Source organism: Callorhinus ursinus, unplaced genomic scaffold (genome assembly GCF_003265705.2).
Source record: "Callorhinus ursinus isolate GAN/ISIS: 27379988/994484 unplaced genomic scaffold, GSC_fseal_2.0 scaffold7, whole genome shotgun sequence".
In the NCBI taxonomy this organism is placed as follows: domain Eukaryota; kingdom Metazoa; phylum Chordata; class Mammalia; order Carnivora; family Otariidae; genus Callorhinus; species Callorhinus ursinus.
The window spans coordinates 34,118,201-34,135,547 of record NW_027397069.1 but is presented as its reverse complement, the minus strand read 5'-3'; the positions used below and the strand labels follow the sequence as shown (position 1 = coordinate 34,135,547).

The 17,347-nt window shown below is 37.6% G+C and overlaps 1 long non-coding RNA gene across 1 annotated transcript; it reads left to right on the top strand.

Moving 5' to 3' along the window:
* Nucleotides 1–1,056: 1,056 nt before the first annotated feature.
* Nucleotides 1,057–4,720, top strand: LOC141373049 (uncharacterized). Its single transcript, XR_012378676.1, has 3 exons — nucleotides 1,057–1,084; nucleotides 2,427–2,706; nucleotides 4,669–4,720. It is a non-coding gene; the product is annotated as an uncharacterized lncRNA (long non-coding RNA).
* Nucleotides 4,721–17,347: the final 12,627 nt, after the last annotated feature.

The following is a 17,347-nucleotide window of genomic DNA, read 5'->3' as shown; positions in this document are numbered from 1 at the left end:
TCTGGGCCTAGTGTATTTGTGTGCGTGACATAAATCCAGCTATAAATTCAATTTCCAAATTATAGGCTTTTCAAGTTCTCTTTGACCTCTTGAGTTCCATTTTTATAAATTATTCAAGAAATTACTCATTTATCTAAGACTTTAATTTACTGGTATTTAGGACATTCTCCTTTATTTAAAAAAATTAATGTGGGATTTTATCTCCTTTTAATTGTGCCTTCTGAGTTTTTCTTTAAACTCAGTGTTTCTTTTTATTCAACTTTACAAATAACTTCAGACATTTCTTTTTCCTCTATTGAATCTTTAAAATTTTTTAAATTGTTTTTGTTCTCTACAACTTAAAAAAAATTCCCTTTGACATTTATATCCTCCTCAAAGTTTAAGAGGTTTCTCATCTCCCTCCATTACAAAATCAAATGTTTTAAGTGAGTTATATATCACATATTGTATTTTTAAGAAATGAAGTTATGAAAGGAATAGAAAGTTGTAGTGAAAAATTAGGATAAGAACTAAGTTTTTAGAAGTTTAAGGTGTGTTCTTGGGAGTCAGCTGCAGAAATTGAGGGGCAACAGAGGTCACCACATGAAGAAAAGAAAGAGACCCGGTTGTCTGATGGGTATCCAAATTGTTATATGCGTATTTCTCATTCTTGGGTCAAGAGTTGCGATGACCAAGGAGCCTTTAGTTCAGTTTAACTCCTGAGTGACGTGAACAAGTGACTCTTCAAAACAGATTCCTGAAAAGGAGGGCAAGAGGGTAGGAATTTGAAGGAGAGAATTCTCTAGGAGGGTAAAAGAATAATGATTAAGCTTTGAAAAACATGGTTAGAAGAGTGGGGACTTTGCCTCCTGGCTTCATAGTCAATAACATGAGGTAAGAGAAGAGGACTGATTTCCCTGCTTGGAGGCTGCAGAAAAAGCAGACGTGTCTAGTGGAAATCCAGGTTTCAGTTTAAGAAGGAAAGTAAATGTAAGGTTATTATAGAGAGACTATAATTACAGAGAACTTTTGAAGTGCAATGAGGACTTTGGATTTTGCAAGAAGAGTGGAAAACTAAATAGGAGTAGGAGAATGAGAGTAATGGGTAAGTGGCAGGGTAATAACAGCCTCAGGAAGTGCAGCTCTGAGAGGTATAGACGGAATATACCCACAAACAGGGACTATTCAGTGGAATGTCAGGGGGTACTGGTGAGCTGATCTAGGGGTGGCTTGGATTGCATGTGGAACAATCTCAACAGGCGCTGCATAACCTGAGTCTAAGTGGAAAAGAGTACCGAGTGCCTTGTCCTGCTTCCTATCTTCAGGGCTGGTCAGTATTTTTCCACTACTGTTTGAGCTTAGACTTGCTGAGTCCCATCTGCTGCTAAGCACAGGTCTCACCGTTACTACAATGTGAGAGTACCTTTGGGTACTTTGTTTTCACTGATAAGTAAAAGCAGCTTCTGGGAAGTAGGGCTTCATCCTTATGAATGCCTGGTCCAGATTAAAAGTTATATTATCGGATCTTTTATGATGGAGAATTCAAGCATGAATTAGGGTTTTAGTGAATAATTCTGGCAATGAAAGAAAGCTGGTACTTCAAGTATGGAGAGCTAAGAGCACCGGTTTGGTGTTAGGTTGTATTGGCTTGCATTCTTTCTCTTTGCTTTGGAAGGCAAGGAGGAGTTTTTTCTGGTAATGGAAATGAAATAACAGAGACCTTATGTGAGGCATCAGACAACGATACTTCTTTCCTGGTAATCCTTGTTATTCTCTTCAACAGGCTTTTTAGCTATTATACTGTACATTTTCAACATTAATATTCCCATTTTCTCCCTTAAATTACCCAATAAGGATGATAATAAAAGTTATTTCCAGTACATTTTCATTTAAGGATAATGATCACTAATGACTACAAAGCTGAGATTTCCTTAAGAAAGTGAATATAGCTAAAGATGAGCAAGGCTGGTGTGAGTGATAAATACTGAAGATTGGCCTTCTTATTGGGGTAGAAAAAAGATATTTAGATGGCTAATTTGTAATGAAAATTAAAATAAAACCTATAGTTGCTAAATAGTTCTAGGCCAACTACTGCTTACAAACAAGTCTTGTATCCCTATATTATATCTTCATCAATCTTTCTTCTAATTGCAACTTAAATGTTGGAGGCAGCCCTAAATGCACTGACCCTGCCAGGTCACAGGATCTCCTCTTGTGCGTCACAAGTTCCTGCCCCGAAGTCACTATTAGCACATTCTCTCTAAGTCTGTAATAACTACAAAATACATCATGATTTTTGGCTCTTCCATTTTAAATGTATTCTTGGTTTAAACACATACCAGGTTTCATAGACTTGATTTGAAATTTGCTTAAAATAGTTGTTCTACATATTTTCCTTTAACATTTGTATTAAATCTGGAAACTACTTCCATTCCTCTTGTTTTCAGCTCTTTATGTTGGCTGCCCTTAGTCCATGCAAAGCAAAGGATGAGTATTAAGTCATCCCCCACTTTTCAGCTTTTCAACCTTACTTCCTTTGGACATGCCTTCCTGAAACTCCGTCATCTGGGACTAGTGATGCTCTGCCTCTGCAGTGCTGACCAACAGCATTCTTCATGGATCCTTTAGTCTTCCTGGATCACCACAGAGCTAGATAAGAACCACATGGATGAACATGTAGGAGTCAATTTGCTCCCAGTTTTCTACTTCTTTTGTGGTGGTGGCTCTGTAAGTATAACTGGATTTTGTCCTAGAATTCTAGTTTCATTTCAAGATATAATCTGTCCTGAAGTGTGCTGCCTGGTTAAAGCTTCTCTCTTACCCCTCAAGCTTATAGCACTGGGGCTCTGTCTGAACCGTGGATACTGAACTTGCCTACCTGTCATAGAAAGCATTACTTACCATTGTCTGAAATCACATGGATCTAGCCAAATTATATGGCCTGATATACCTCTGGAATCAGTCTTTACAAGTACCAGTTCTCAGTGTTTTATGACCAGATAAATTTTATATAAAGTTTTGACATTACTAAGACAACTGAGCCACAAGCTTGAATTTCTAATAATATGCCAAGGACTATACCATGTATCTTCTATTAGCCTGACAATCAGATGGCTCGCATCTTCTCTAGCACTTTAATTCTGAAAAAGCTCACCTTATCTTGAGCACAAAGAGGTCTAGTCTTCACTAAGTAGAATTAAAAATGGACCCAGATGCTGTAGCCTATCTCATGGACTCTGGAAACTCCACTGTAGGTATAGTAGGGGGTATCGAAAACAAGTGAAGGTGCAACACTATATAGCCTGCTTCTTGGTGTATAGAGTGTATTTGTGTATATATACGCACGTGCATACATACTAACTTTGTAAGGTTTAATAGTGATAAGTTTACTATGCCTTTGTAGACTTACCCCTTTCTAGTAGCAAAGACCTTAGAGACCAAGGATGGCATCTCAGTTATCCTTTCCCAAGTAGCACTTGATTATGCCAGTAATATAAGTACCTAGCACATATGATGGAGAATTATATTCATGTGAAGAGAAAACAGGAATTCATTCGTTAAAACAAGAAGATGGAGAAATGAGTAAAACTCATTTGCCTGATATCATCTTCCACAGGAATTATTATTTAACGTTCTCTGTCTTACGCCATAAAGTTGACTATAACCCTACTGAATGATTCAGTTAGGTGCAAGGACAAGTTTTTTAACTTCCTGACATCTTCCCTGGCTTATCCACCACTAAAGGACAAGGACATCCCTCTGTTGTTGTTTTTTTTTCCTATATCTTTATTTTTATGGAGAAAAAGCAGTCCCAAAGAAGTCATGACAGCATTAATGAAATATTTATTTTGATAAAATCTATGTTTGTTATTTTGGGTATATTTAGTTTGGTAAAATAGACCACACAATGTTGATCATTGAGCCTTAGAGTTAATTAAACCATACCCATGATAAATAATGTGTATCAACTAGTAACACTGGCCAGGGGTTTAGCTTTTGGTATTAAGGTATAATATTTTCATTAGCATTTGGTTTGTTCTTTTCATGAAAGTATGGGAGTTGAATTATTTTTAAAAAATATTTATCCACAAGGACAATTATTCCATTATTTTTATGCATCAATGATGGAAGTTAATAAAATGTGCTATTTGTTTTCCTGTCTACTTTGACCATAATTTACATATTTAGTCATGTTTTTATATTTGAATAATGTTGAATTGATATATAATGTAGGTAGATACTTTAAATTGAGTGTCCTTTTTTCCCTTCAATTGATTCCTGTGGTAGTCTAGCCTGTTCTTATGTATCAGATATTTCTATTTCATAACATTTAGCATAAATTATTCACCCATGTTCCCTTCTCCTTCCTTTTCACCTGAGCCCACTTTCTCAGCTCTCTTTACTTTTCTTTAATTCCTGATTCCCTATATTTATATAGCTATGTACATCTGAACTTAAGAACAATATATGATCTCTGCCCACAAGAAGTTTTTAATCCAGTAAGAGAAAAGATACATGAATTTTAAAAATTAATTGACAATCTGCTGACAATAATCCGAATATGTGCTTTATGTGCTTTTCATAAGTTCTACCACAGCTAGAATATTTTATATATATATATATATATATATATATATAAAACATTTGTACTTTTCCTATAACATGTGTACTTTTCCTTAAAAATTACAGGGCGAGAGAAGATTTCACATGCCTCAAAGACTAGAAAGTATCCTGAGTGAACACAATAGCATAAATCAAATAAAGCTGACACACAAAAGCTGGCAGAATAAACAGTGTTCATCATCCTAAGCATTCATCAAACTAAGGATAAACACTCATGAGATAGTTGGAAATTTATTGGCCAGAGACAGGAAAGCTATGAATATGTGAATGTTACTCTACCCGCCGGTAGCATGTTGGTGTGCAGAAGTTGAAAGCGAGGTGAGTAGAAATTGTTGGCTGTCTTCACTATCCAGTCTCCCTTTCTTTTAAAAAATCTGTTCAAGGTGTTTACATTATACCAGAAAGGATACGTAAATTTAATAACTTAAATTCCACTAATAAATTATTATTGACACATCATTCCAATTAAGCAGTTTTTTTTTTTTTTTTAAGATCTTATTTATTTGACAGAGAGAGAGACAGAGAGAGCAGGAACACAAGCGGGGGGAGCGGGAGAGGGAGAAGCAGGCTTCCTGCGAAGCAGGGAGCCCGATGCGGGGCTCGATCCCAGGACTCTGGGATCACGACCTGAGCCGAAGGCAGATGCTTAACGACTGAGCCACCCAGGCGCCCCCAATTAAGCAGTTTTTTAAAAGGTATTTTGTTCATCTACTTGGGGGTTAATTCCATTGTATTAGTTACCTACTGCTACATGACAAATCATCCCCGAATTTAGCAGCTTAAAAAAAATATCCTTTGGGACGTCTGGGTGGCTCATTCGGTTAAGCATCTGCCTTCGGCTCAGGTCGCGATCCCAGGACCCTGGGACCATTCGGGAGTCCCGTGTCTGGTTCCCTGCTAGGCGGGGGCCCTGCTTCTCCCTCTCCCTCTGTCTGCCACTACCCCTGCTTGTGCTCTCTGACAAATAAATAAAAGCTTTTAAAAAAAATCTGTTATATCATAATTTCTTGTTAGTTCCACAGGTTCAGAAATCTCAGTGCAGTTTAGCTGGGTCCTTGGGCTCACAGTGTCTCTTAAGTCTGAGATCAAGGTACAAGCTGGGGCTACAGTCCTCTAAAGGCTGGACTCAGGGAGGAGCCCCTTCCAAGCTCACTCACGCGACTAGAGTCTTAGGTCCTCGCTGGCTATTGGTGGGAGGCATCAGTTTTTTTCCCCCACTTGGACATCCCTCCCCCCCCAAAGCAGCTCAAACACTGCAGCTGGTCTGTCTCAGAGCAAGGGAGCCGAGATAGAGATTATGGAAGGGCATCCAAGACAAAAGCCACAACCCCTCATAAGTTCATCCTGGGAGGGCTAATCCATCACTTTTGCCTTCTGTTCATTATAAGAATGTCACTGGGTCAGCCCACACTCAGAGGAGGGGATCATACCAGACTGCAAATACTAAGAGACCAGAATTATTACAGCCGCCCTCAGGTTACGTACCACATTCATATCAAATGCTTTTGTTTAATTACAGTGAAAGAAATAAGCTTCCAACAGTGACCTCCACCTTGTCTAGACTTTAGGGAAAAAGTTCTAGAAAATCAATTCAAACGGGCTCTGTCAAAAAAGAAAGAGAGGTAATTTGTTTAACAAAATGTCTCAGCCTCAAGGCTATCCTGACCACAGGTCCAGCAGGATTCTTTTGTGCCCCTGACATGTTACTGCTTTCTAAATGGTTCTGCATGGGTTCTGTTGATCCGTCTTGCACTCCATGCTCATCCCTACAGCCAGCGGGAATGAAACCCCTCCCAGCTGGCCGGTCCTGGATCACCTTCCCACTCTGGGGGAAAGGGACAGGAGCAGAAGTCTAAATCCCATGGACTGAGAGTAGGGGAAGGAAAAATTGAGGTGCTGTTACCACAATAAAAGTTACTGGTTAATAGGCAAGCGAGTCACTCTTGCCCACGGCCCCATCCGTTCCCCTTTATTTCTCTACTTGCTCTAATTCATGGAGGTTACTATGTTTGTGGTAGACCTGAAGACGTACATGATGATATTCTGTTTTACTGGCAGGAATCAAAGAACTATCCTCCTCAGAAAACGTTCATGCTAAATACTTGTATAAGAAAACAAAAAATAAAATAGTAATAATAATAATAATATAAAACAAAAATAAATCTTTTTTTGTCTTATTTTATTTATCTTTGAGGTGAAAATATCTTCACCTCAAAATCGAGAAGGGAATTACTCAGCCATCAAAAAGAATGAAATCCTGCCATTTGCAACAATGTGGATGGAACTCGAGTGTATTATGCTAAGTAATATGTCAGATAAAGACTAATACCATAGGATTTCACTCATAGGTAGAATTTCAGAAACAACAGAGGAATGTAGGGGAAGGGAAGGAAAAAAAAGATAAAAACAGTTTTGCAAGTATATTCTATGGAAGCGAAATGTTTCTTGGGGCGCCTGGGTGGCTCAGTCAGGTTAAGTGTCTGACTCTTGGTTTCAGCTCAGGCCGTGGTCTCAGGGTGGTAAGATCAAGCCTCGTGTTGGGCCCCGTGCTCAGCATTGAAGATGCTTGAGATTCTCTCCTCTTCTTTGCTCTGAAACCCTCTGTCACCCGACCACACATGTACATGCTCCCTAAATAAATAAAATCTTTTAAAAAAAGTTTCCTAAGCTTTTCCCCAGCTTTATCAAGATATAATTGACATATAACATGGTGTACGTTTAAGGCGTACCCTGTTGATTTGATTTATATATGGCAAACTGATTGCCACCATAGCATTAGCTAACATCCACCATCATATCACTATCATTTCTTTTTTTGTGAAAACATTTAAAATCTACTCTTTTCTTTTAGCAACTTACAAGTATATAAAATATGGTATTAACTATAATCACCATGCTGTGTATTAGATTCCCAGAACTTATCTTCTACTGGAAGTTTGTATCCTTTGCTCAACATCACCCCCCTTCCGCTATCCCTGATAACCACCATTCTAGTCTATGAGTCTGGCTTTCTAGAAGTTCCAAAGTGGAAAGATCTGCCTTCCTTCCCTCTCCTCCAGGGTCCGAGACAGAGAGTGGATTATACTAACATTTCTGCTCTATCAACTCATTTATCAAGAGGACTATGTCAAGACTGTGGGTCAAGGTGGCTTAGGTTTACCCTGACTGCCTTCTCCAGCACTTCTGTTCCTGACAGCTGGTTCATTTTGAACACCACCCTTTCAGGTCTCTCCATTAGTATAGAAGCAAAAGGAGAGGGAGTAATTTATTAATAGTCTTAACTACCAATAGCTACATAAATGGGGAAAATATCTTCACCTCAAAATCGAGAAGGGAATTACTCAGCCATCAAAAAGAATGAAATCCTGCCATTTGCAACAATGTGGTTGGAACTCGAGTGTATTATGCTAAGTAATATGTCAGATAAAGACTAATACCATAGGATTTCACTCATAGGTAGAATTTAAGAAACAACAGAGGAATGTAGGGGAAGGGAAGGAAAAAAAAGATAAAAACAGAGAGGGAAGCAAACCATAAGAGATTCTCAACTCTAGAGAACAAACTAAGGGTTGCTGGAGGGCAGGTGGATGGAGGGATGGGCTAAATGGCTGATGAGCATTAAGGGAGGCTCTTGTTAGGATGAGCACTGGGTGTTTTATGCGACTGATGAATAATTAAATTCCACTCCTGAAACCAATACTATACTATATGTTAACTAACTTGAATTTAAACAAAAACTTGGAAGAAAAAGTAAAATAAAATAATAAAAATTTTTTACAAATCTTGGCGTACAGACAGCAAGCAGCTCAGAGACAAAGATATGGCACATAACTGGTATAGGAGCCCCTCTGCACCACCATGTATCAGTAGGAAACATAAGAACTGCTAAGACCATTTTTTCCTCTGCTGAAAAAGGCATTAAGAATCCCAGAGAATAAGATCGTAATATCTATTGTTACAACTCCTAGCTTAAAAAAAAAAAGCATAGGAGAAGAAATCAAAGGAAAGAAACAAGAGATGCTGGAAGTTACGGGTATGTCGAGGAAAATACAAAGACAGCCTAGAGAATTAAGCCTGAGTGTAAGCCTTTTCATCTGCTTGAGATTATCTTCATCTCTCCTGTTTGGTGACTGTGGGGGTCAAATGAGAAAGACTGAATAATGTACAGCTTTCTAAGGTGCTACACATATTGCAGGATTTTCATTATGCCCTTCACCCTCCCATCATCTATACTTTTGGTTTGGAGAATTTCTCTTTTTGGAACAGTTCTTACCCATTTGGTTATCTATAAAATTTGTATATTCTTCCCATTCTTCCCAGGAATGCTTTCCTGTTTTTAGTCCTAGACTCACTGAAATAGAGTAGTTATTTAGACTGTTCTATAACCAAGAAGGTGATCTGGAAGGGGCCACAGCATTTACTCCACAAGCAAGTCCTAACCCTCAAGCCACCATCATTTCCTTGTTGGTATCTGATTGCCTTTTTCAGTATCAAAATTTCTAATTACTAGAATCAACTTGTCATCAAAATGGTTTTCTGTCTAGAAAGACTTATTCACCCTATTTTCCATTATCTCTCCTAGATCTTCCTTGAGCTTATTTTTTCATTAACAGATTACTATCTATATATCCCATCAGTTTTATTTCCTTCCACCAGGTTTATTACTTGCACCTCACTGCATTCAGATAGCTCTTGTAATCTTTTCAGGTCATTTCCAAGTTTCCTTTGTTTCCCGCAGATGTAGTTCTTATAATGTTGATATCCTTGGGGAAAAAAAAAATGTCAACCTGAGTTTGATTTACGGGGGTGGGGGAGGCAGAAACAGAGGCAAGAATAGTCTTGACACATAAGGTGTGTTACAGACCCATAAAAGGTAGTTTAAGTAAAAATGATATAAATCAAACCCGATTTTCCTACAGAAGTAATGGTAAAATATTTCTGACAGAGGCATAACACTGAATTTTTAAAAGAAATGCTCATATATTTTATATTTAATCCAGTATGAATAATTTTTAAAGATCAGAATACTAAATCTTTTCAAATGTGTTAGTGGAATAAGCTTACCAATCATATATAATTTTATTTAATGTATTATTTAGTATTGAGTTATCATATTTTTTGCCAAAGTTAAATCTTACCTTAGTAATTCCAGACATATTTTGGAAAAATAAAGAGGAAATAAATATTTCCTAGGTCAAAATGTTCTGAAATGCTTTTTTCTTTTGGTAAGTAATAATTATGGACATGTTTGAGGAGGCTTAGTTTTTTGTGGAGCCCTCTAAAAAATGACCTGTGGAGAACTACAAGAATGCTTAGGCTTTAAAATGGGGTGGATCCTTTGATAAGCAAATCACACTGTAAATTAGAATGAAATCACCTGTGTGGCTCTATGTGCTGATGAATGGGTGATTTAAGTGTAACTGGCTGAAGTTCATAAATGCAAAATTCTAGAACCAGTCTTACTCACCTGCTTCCCTGGGGGACAGTCTTGGCAAGGAGAATTCGAAATAGGTTTCAAATGGAAGCAGTCCGTCCTGAGTTTTGCCTTCTGATAACAGTGTTATTCTTTTAGGTCAGGACAATATTGAACTCTGTAAATTTTTCACTAAAAGCCCTTGTGTAAGAATATGATAAATTAATTTCACATATTCGTTGCTACATGGTAGGCACTTAGAGTAGTTATTTATTGAATAAACAAATGAACTAATGGTTTCTGGATAGAAAAACCACCAACTGAAAGTTAAAGTAAATAATTTTGCTTTTAGAGAGCCCCAAACAAGAAGCTGAAATGGCCATTTGACTGCATTCAACCCTTTTCTCACCTCAATTTATTCCATTAGCCCATTTCTGTGTATTGAGCCATCACAGCCAGAGCAGGAACACTAATCAAACACACCCAACCACAGATTTACTCATAGGTTACACCTGCAAAGTTGAATGCACCATAAATATTCTGCTAAGCCTTCTCTTAAATCTGCCTGCAAGTACCTTACAGGATTATGGTAATATAAAATTTTTCTACCTTCATCATATTTATAGTAATGAGTAGTTTAATTGACTTCCCTACAGCAGAACTCTCTTCCTTTTGAATTAAAATAAGAGTAAAGATGGGGATATTAAACTCTATTAATAGTTTAAGATGTAATAAATGGCTCAACCAGAAATAGCTGACTCAGACAGACGAAGATATTTTAATTTCTCAACAATTCATAAGCAAGTACTGATTCCCCAGGTATAGAATTGGGGAACTGTGGGTTCTGCAGGAATTACACCAAGGCCCAAATCAGAAACTCTTGAGAGAGGGACCTGTGTTCTTTAACAAATTTTCCTGGTGGTTTTTGTACATTATATGTTTTGTCAACTGTTCCTTACTCTTTGCCTAAGGCGTAAAGAAAGATTTCCTTAATTGTGCTTATGCACTATCTTGTTAAGCATTTCATCCTATAAAATTTAGCCACCCTCACAACTGTCTGAAGAGTTTTAAGAGCGGTTGTAGCAGTTATACTGATAATCAATTCTTAAATGTTTTTAGGAAAAAGGCAATGTGATTAATATTCCTAGAGAAAGTCATGAAAGTCATGAAAACTACTAAAATATTTGTCATTAGCAGCTACAAATTCACCAGCATTAACAGTTCTCTCTTTGTGAGTTCCCAGTATGCACGATGCACCACGCCAGGTACTCCTTATATTAACATTTTAGTAAATATTAATGGCTGCTTTGTGTAATAGGAGTTAGTATCTCTATTTCAAATTAGACTGCAGGTTAGAAAAACAAGACAAGCACTCAGCCATCACACCAATCAGTTCTTCCTTTTGGAGAGTTTGCATTAGACTTTAGAGAAATACTCTAAAACAAGGCAAAAGAAGTAAGGCAGAAATAAAGAAGCCTACTAACCTCATTGAAGAAGCACTAAGGCCTGAAGCTCCAGGGGATCTGAGGAACTCAGGCATTTCAGGAACTCAAGTTTCCCTTTTCGAAGTCAAGATGTCGCTCTCTAGCGCCTACAAACCCACCCACTCACTTCCGCTTCCTTTCTTTTACTCAGTTCCTGATTGGAGGCTAGTTGTTATGAGTGCCCAGCCCCTGGTGATCCTGGTTCAGTACAACCTCCTTGGAGGTCTGGAGACTCTATTTAGGAAACACTCTCCAGGTGTGGGGAAACTCACCAGGAGTACCTACCCACTCGCCTAACAACCAATCGTTCACAGCTGGGCCACAAACATCTTGGTGTTGGCAAATTTCTTCAACATCTAGTATCTTTTTTTGTTTCATTTCTGTCGTTTTTGCCTCAGGATTTTGCCCGGTCTACTCCCTCTAGTGCCCAGCTTCTCTCATCTAAAATTTTGATTTTTATTATTTACATATTACTGGGCATTTTAGAAATTTTCTTTCATTTTTCAGTGATAATGGAATTTTAAGCCTGAATTTTCGGCAAGATTCTTCTGCCAAACGATTTTCAAATGTGAGAACATGGGGAGAAAGTGCCTGACATACTGGCACACGGCAATATTCCATAAGCAATTGTTGAATGGACAAAATGATAAATTTTCATGTTTTGCACACAAAATCCATATTCTCATAATGGTTTTAGTTTGTTCTTGGATCTTTCCTTTTTCTCCCCCTTAGCATTCTATTTTTGTGTTAAACATGTAAATTTTTGCCCCTAATCTCTCTGGATATACTAACTAGGTAGTATAAAATAGCTTCTTTTGAATTATATATTTTTCTAAGAATCTACTTTTGTCTTTAATGCTACTGGTGTTCATTATATATCTGTCTGGTAATTTCTGATTGTCCATTTTATTCAGTAATTAAGTCCTGGGAGGGTGGTATGAGTTTCTTCTTCTATAGTATATACAGAATGATTTCTCACCTTACCTGACTAGGAAGTCTACAGGGACTTTGATGTATGGGGAAATGTTAGGGTTGACTGGCAGTCTACACCTTTCAGGTGTTAGGTTGCAGACAAGTAGCTGGCTGTCAGGCAGGGACTCTAAATCCCCAAAACAGTGAGGCTTTAACACTCCATTAAATACTTTTTCTCTCAGGGTGCCTGGGTGGCTCAGTCAGTTGAGCTTCCAGCTCTTGATTTGGGCTCAGGTCGTAGTGTCAGGGTCATATACTGGGCTCTGTGTTCAGTGTGAAGTCTTCTTGTTCCTCTCCCTCTGCTCCTCCCCCTCCTGCTCATTCTCTCTCTCAAACAGGTAAATAAAATCTTAAAACAAACAAACAAAACAACCTTTGTTCTCACCTTTCTCACCTTATTACTATTTCAATTTCTACCATTTTTCATGCCAACGGACCTCAAAAGAGAGCTGGGGTAGCAATTCTCATATCAGACAAATTAGATTTTAAGCTAAAGATTGTAGTAAGAGATACAGAAAGACACTATATCATTCTTAAAGGGTCTATCTCACAAGAGGATCTAACAATTGTAAATATCTATGCCCCCAACATGGAAGCAGCCAACTACATAAGCCAGTGTTAACCAAAATAAAAAGACATATTGATAATAATATGTTAATTGTAGGAGACCTCAACACTCCACTCTCAGCAACAGACAGATCATCTAAGCAGAAAATCAACAAAGAAACAAGAGCTTTGAATGACACACTGGACCAGATGGACCTCATAGATATATACAGAACATTCCACCCTAAAACAACAGAAAACTCATTCTTTTCGAACGCACATGCAACTTTCTCCAGAATAGACCACATACTGGGTCACAAATCAGGTCTCATCCAATACCGAATGACTGAGATTATTCCCTGCATATTCTCAGACCACAATGCTTTGAAACTGGAACTCAATCATAAGAAAAGAATTTGGAAGAAATTCAAACACTTGGAAGCCAAAGACTATCCTATTTAAGAATGTTTGGGTGACTAACAGAACATTAAAAAAAAAAAAAAAAGAATGTTTGGGTCAACCAGGAAATCAAAGAAGAACTTAAACAATTCACGGAAATCAATGAGAATGAAAATATATCTGTCCAAAACCTATGGGATACTGCAAAGGTGGTCCTAAGGGGGAAATACATAGCCATCCAAGCCTCACTCAAAAAAATAGAAAAATCCCAAATACACAAACAACTATACACCTTAAAGAACTGGAGAAAGAACAACAAATAAAGCCTAAGCCATGCAGGAGAAGAGAAATAATTAAGATTAGAGCAGAGATCAATGAATTAGAAACCAGAAATACAGTAGAGCAGATCAACGAAACTAGAGGCTGGTTCTTTGAAATAATTAATAAGATAAACCACTGGCCAGACTTATCCAAAAGAAAACAGAAAGGACCCAAATTAATAAAATTATGAATGAAAGGGGAGAGATCACAACTATTTTAATTTCGTAGAAAAGTACCACTTGTCCTTTTGCCAGAAGTTAAGCTCTTTGTGTGTGTGTGTGTGCATGCATGCGTGTGTATTGGTAAGATGGTGATAGGCATTGGGCAGAGTTGTTCCTTTTTATAGACCTTCAACTAGTCCTCTGATTTTTAGCACTGCTTCTTACTCCAGCCCTCATGGTAGGTGCTGACTCCTGCTCAGTGACCCTCTGGGATTTAGGAGCTCTCATTTCTACTGTAGTCCCCTTGTAGAGTACTTCTGTAATTTAATTTTGAATTAGTTTTTGACCCCAGATTTATTAAGAATGTTGTTAAATTTCTGAGCAGTAAACTGTTTTTTTTGGTTTGCTTTTTGTTGCTAATTTCTAGTTTTATTATGATGAGAGAATGTGCCGTTTATGAGTTTGAATTGTGGCACTATATTAAGTCTTGTTTTGTTTGGTTTTGGTTTTGGTATCAAGAGTATGAGCAACATAGTGAATTCTTTGGCTTCTCATCACTTGAATTCTCTTCCTATACTTGGAGAATTCTCCTCCAAATGAGTTTTGTGGGGGGGGATAGAAACCTCTGATGACAGAAGCTGGTGGGCAAAACTCATTTTTGCACTTCCCCTGGAGCTGCACGCAGTCTCTGTCTGTTCTCAGCGAAGGAGGCTAAAGGGGTTCCTTACATCTTTGATCAAATCTCTGTCTACTGCTCAACTCCTAGACTTTCATCTTCTGTGAGGTATTGAGAATGCCTTTCAATTTAAGCGCAGTTATGAGTAGGGCATAGGGAAGGAGGTAATGAGGAAACTTGTCTCATTTGGAGATTTCACTACTTCATTGAAGCTTTTTCTTCTTTCGTATTTATCGGGGTAGTCGTAATACAATGCTCACTTGGAGAACTGCTTCCCTACCTTTTTGTACTGGATTCTCCATCTTGGACTATCTACTTGACTTGCCACCAAGTGACTGCTACAACTGTAAGACAGGATGAGTTTTGGTCCTGATGAAGTTTTCATACTCCTTCAATCCCCACCAACCACAAAGTACACACAGCTGCACACACACATGGAGATAGGTGCAAAAGTGTATGCTCACATGTAACACGGACTTCATAATTCAAACTGGTGATTTTTTTGGAGGGGGAAACAAGTCCACTTGTTTCTGTTTGTCTCTCTTCTGATATGTTTCATCAAAAGCTTTTTGAAACTAATTGGCTTTTTTCTTAATCCAATCCCATTTGATTCCTCTATTATAAAATTAATCCAAGTTTTGGTCTATTGATAGCACTGTTTTTTTTCCTAGCCCTGTTTTCACATTTATTGTGTTTACTTGATAATTTCTATTTTACCTAAAGGGAAGAAATATAAATGCGTGAGCACAATTTGACATCTTGAAATCAATACTTTATTGTTTTTGTTTCCTTACAAAAATAAAGCATTCATAATGCCTTAACAAGTATGAATCTTTTTGTTTTTTTGTCTTATTATCTCCTTTACAATTTTAGGTCTATCTAAAGAAATTTACCTATTGAACTAGGCAGTGCATGTGATATCTTTTTTTTTTAAAGATTTTATTTATTTATTTATTTATTCATTTGACAGAGAGAGACACAGCGAGAGAGGGGAACACAAGCAGGGGGAGTGGGAGAGGGAGAAGCAGGCTTCCTGCCGAGTAGGGAGTCCAATGTGGGGCTCGATCCCAGGACCCTGGGATCATGACCTGAGCCGAAGGCAGACACTTAATGACTGAGGTACACAGGCGCCTGTGCATGTGATTTCTTATACGTGGTTTGACAGTTACATTAGGAAATCTGATTAAGCAAAAATTCACTAAATATAACCATCTGGCCTTGAGGGATAAATTTCTTGTCAACTTAGAATCTCTTAGTCAACTCACTGTTAGATACCAATTTACTCATCCCCAAACCATTGACATGTATTTGTTCATTAGGTTAACAAAGAAAATTTGGTAATGTGCTATATTTCCATTCAGACCTCTAAATGTTCTAGCTTTTCCTGACCTGAGTTTGACCCCTCCCCCCCAACAACTTTCCTTGGAAACATGTTCATTGGAATGTGTAATTTTCACTAGTTTCACATGGCTAGCCCTTATACACAAGTTCTACTTTATTCAATCATAAAATCAAATAAGAAGTCATTTTAACTCCAAATTAATCAAACTATTAATCTCTTCTAGAGCCGTGGGTCCTATTCCCTTATTTGTTGCTCGGGAGACATGTATTAGATAACAAGAGACCTCCAAGCTCTTGGAATATTAATCAAAGTCCAAACTCCTCAACATAAATATCTAACTGGCATTTACAACAAAATTAATCTTCTTATTCTGTTTGCATTCTTTTTCTTTATTATACTTTATAAAAGATAGGATACAAACAGTCATAGTTGGGCAGAAAAAGTAGGAAAACAGAATATCTAGCATGCTTTAATAGAGGGAGTAGGACTTAGGCCCAGTCTGAATAGAAGAGTTAGCCAAGAGACAGAGGCCCTCTCCTGTTAGCATTGTGGATATCAGCCAAGTTTGCAAGGAGGTAGACAGTATGCCAGTCTAATTTTGACCAGAAGCCAAAGGGGTGAACCTGGGGCCAAATAGGAAAGAATTCCTCACTATCCTAGAAATCCAAAGACAGACATAAGACAATAACTTGAGCTGGAAGTTGGAAATAGGAAAGACTAACTAGATGTGCTACAACCTTTGAGGTTGAGAGATCTACAGACTAAAGGAAAACAATGACAGGTGTGCCGCGAAAGTCTGGATTTTGAAAACTCCACTACTTAATATTGTGAAGAGAAATACACCAAACATAAAACTACTTGTAGTAAAGAAAAGATTAGATAGCAGTGCTTTTTATTTTAATTTATTTCATTGAGAAATTCAAGGTGACTTGGTAAGAGATTACTGCCTTCACAATACAAATACAACAACTCAGCCCCTTTTTTGCAGTTTGAGAGACCTAGGTGCTCCTGGGTAGGATTCAAGGCCAATATCTACCTTTGTGCTCTGAGTCTCCTCTCCTCCTACTTTTTCAGGGAACTCGTTCAATTATTTTTTACTCCTTTCCTGTTAATCTTCAACCAATCTCTCCTGAATATTTCTTTAACATCTAAACACATTGAAGTAAACATACACTCTAACTTTGAAAAGAGTCCTCAATTTTATATTCTTTCTCTAGTTAATGTCCTCTATCTCTTCCTCCCTTTATAGCCAAGTTTCGTGAAAATTACCTTTTTTTAATTGAAGTACACACAATGTTACATTAGTGTCAGGTGTACAACATAGAGATTTGACAACTCTACACATTAATGCTACACTCACAAGTGTAGCTACCATCTGAAAATTAATTATTTTTTGTTTTAATTTTTTGTGATTTAATTTAATCCAGTTCA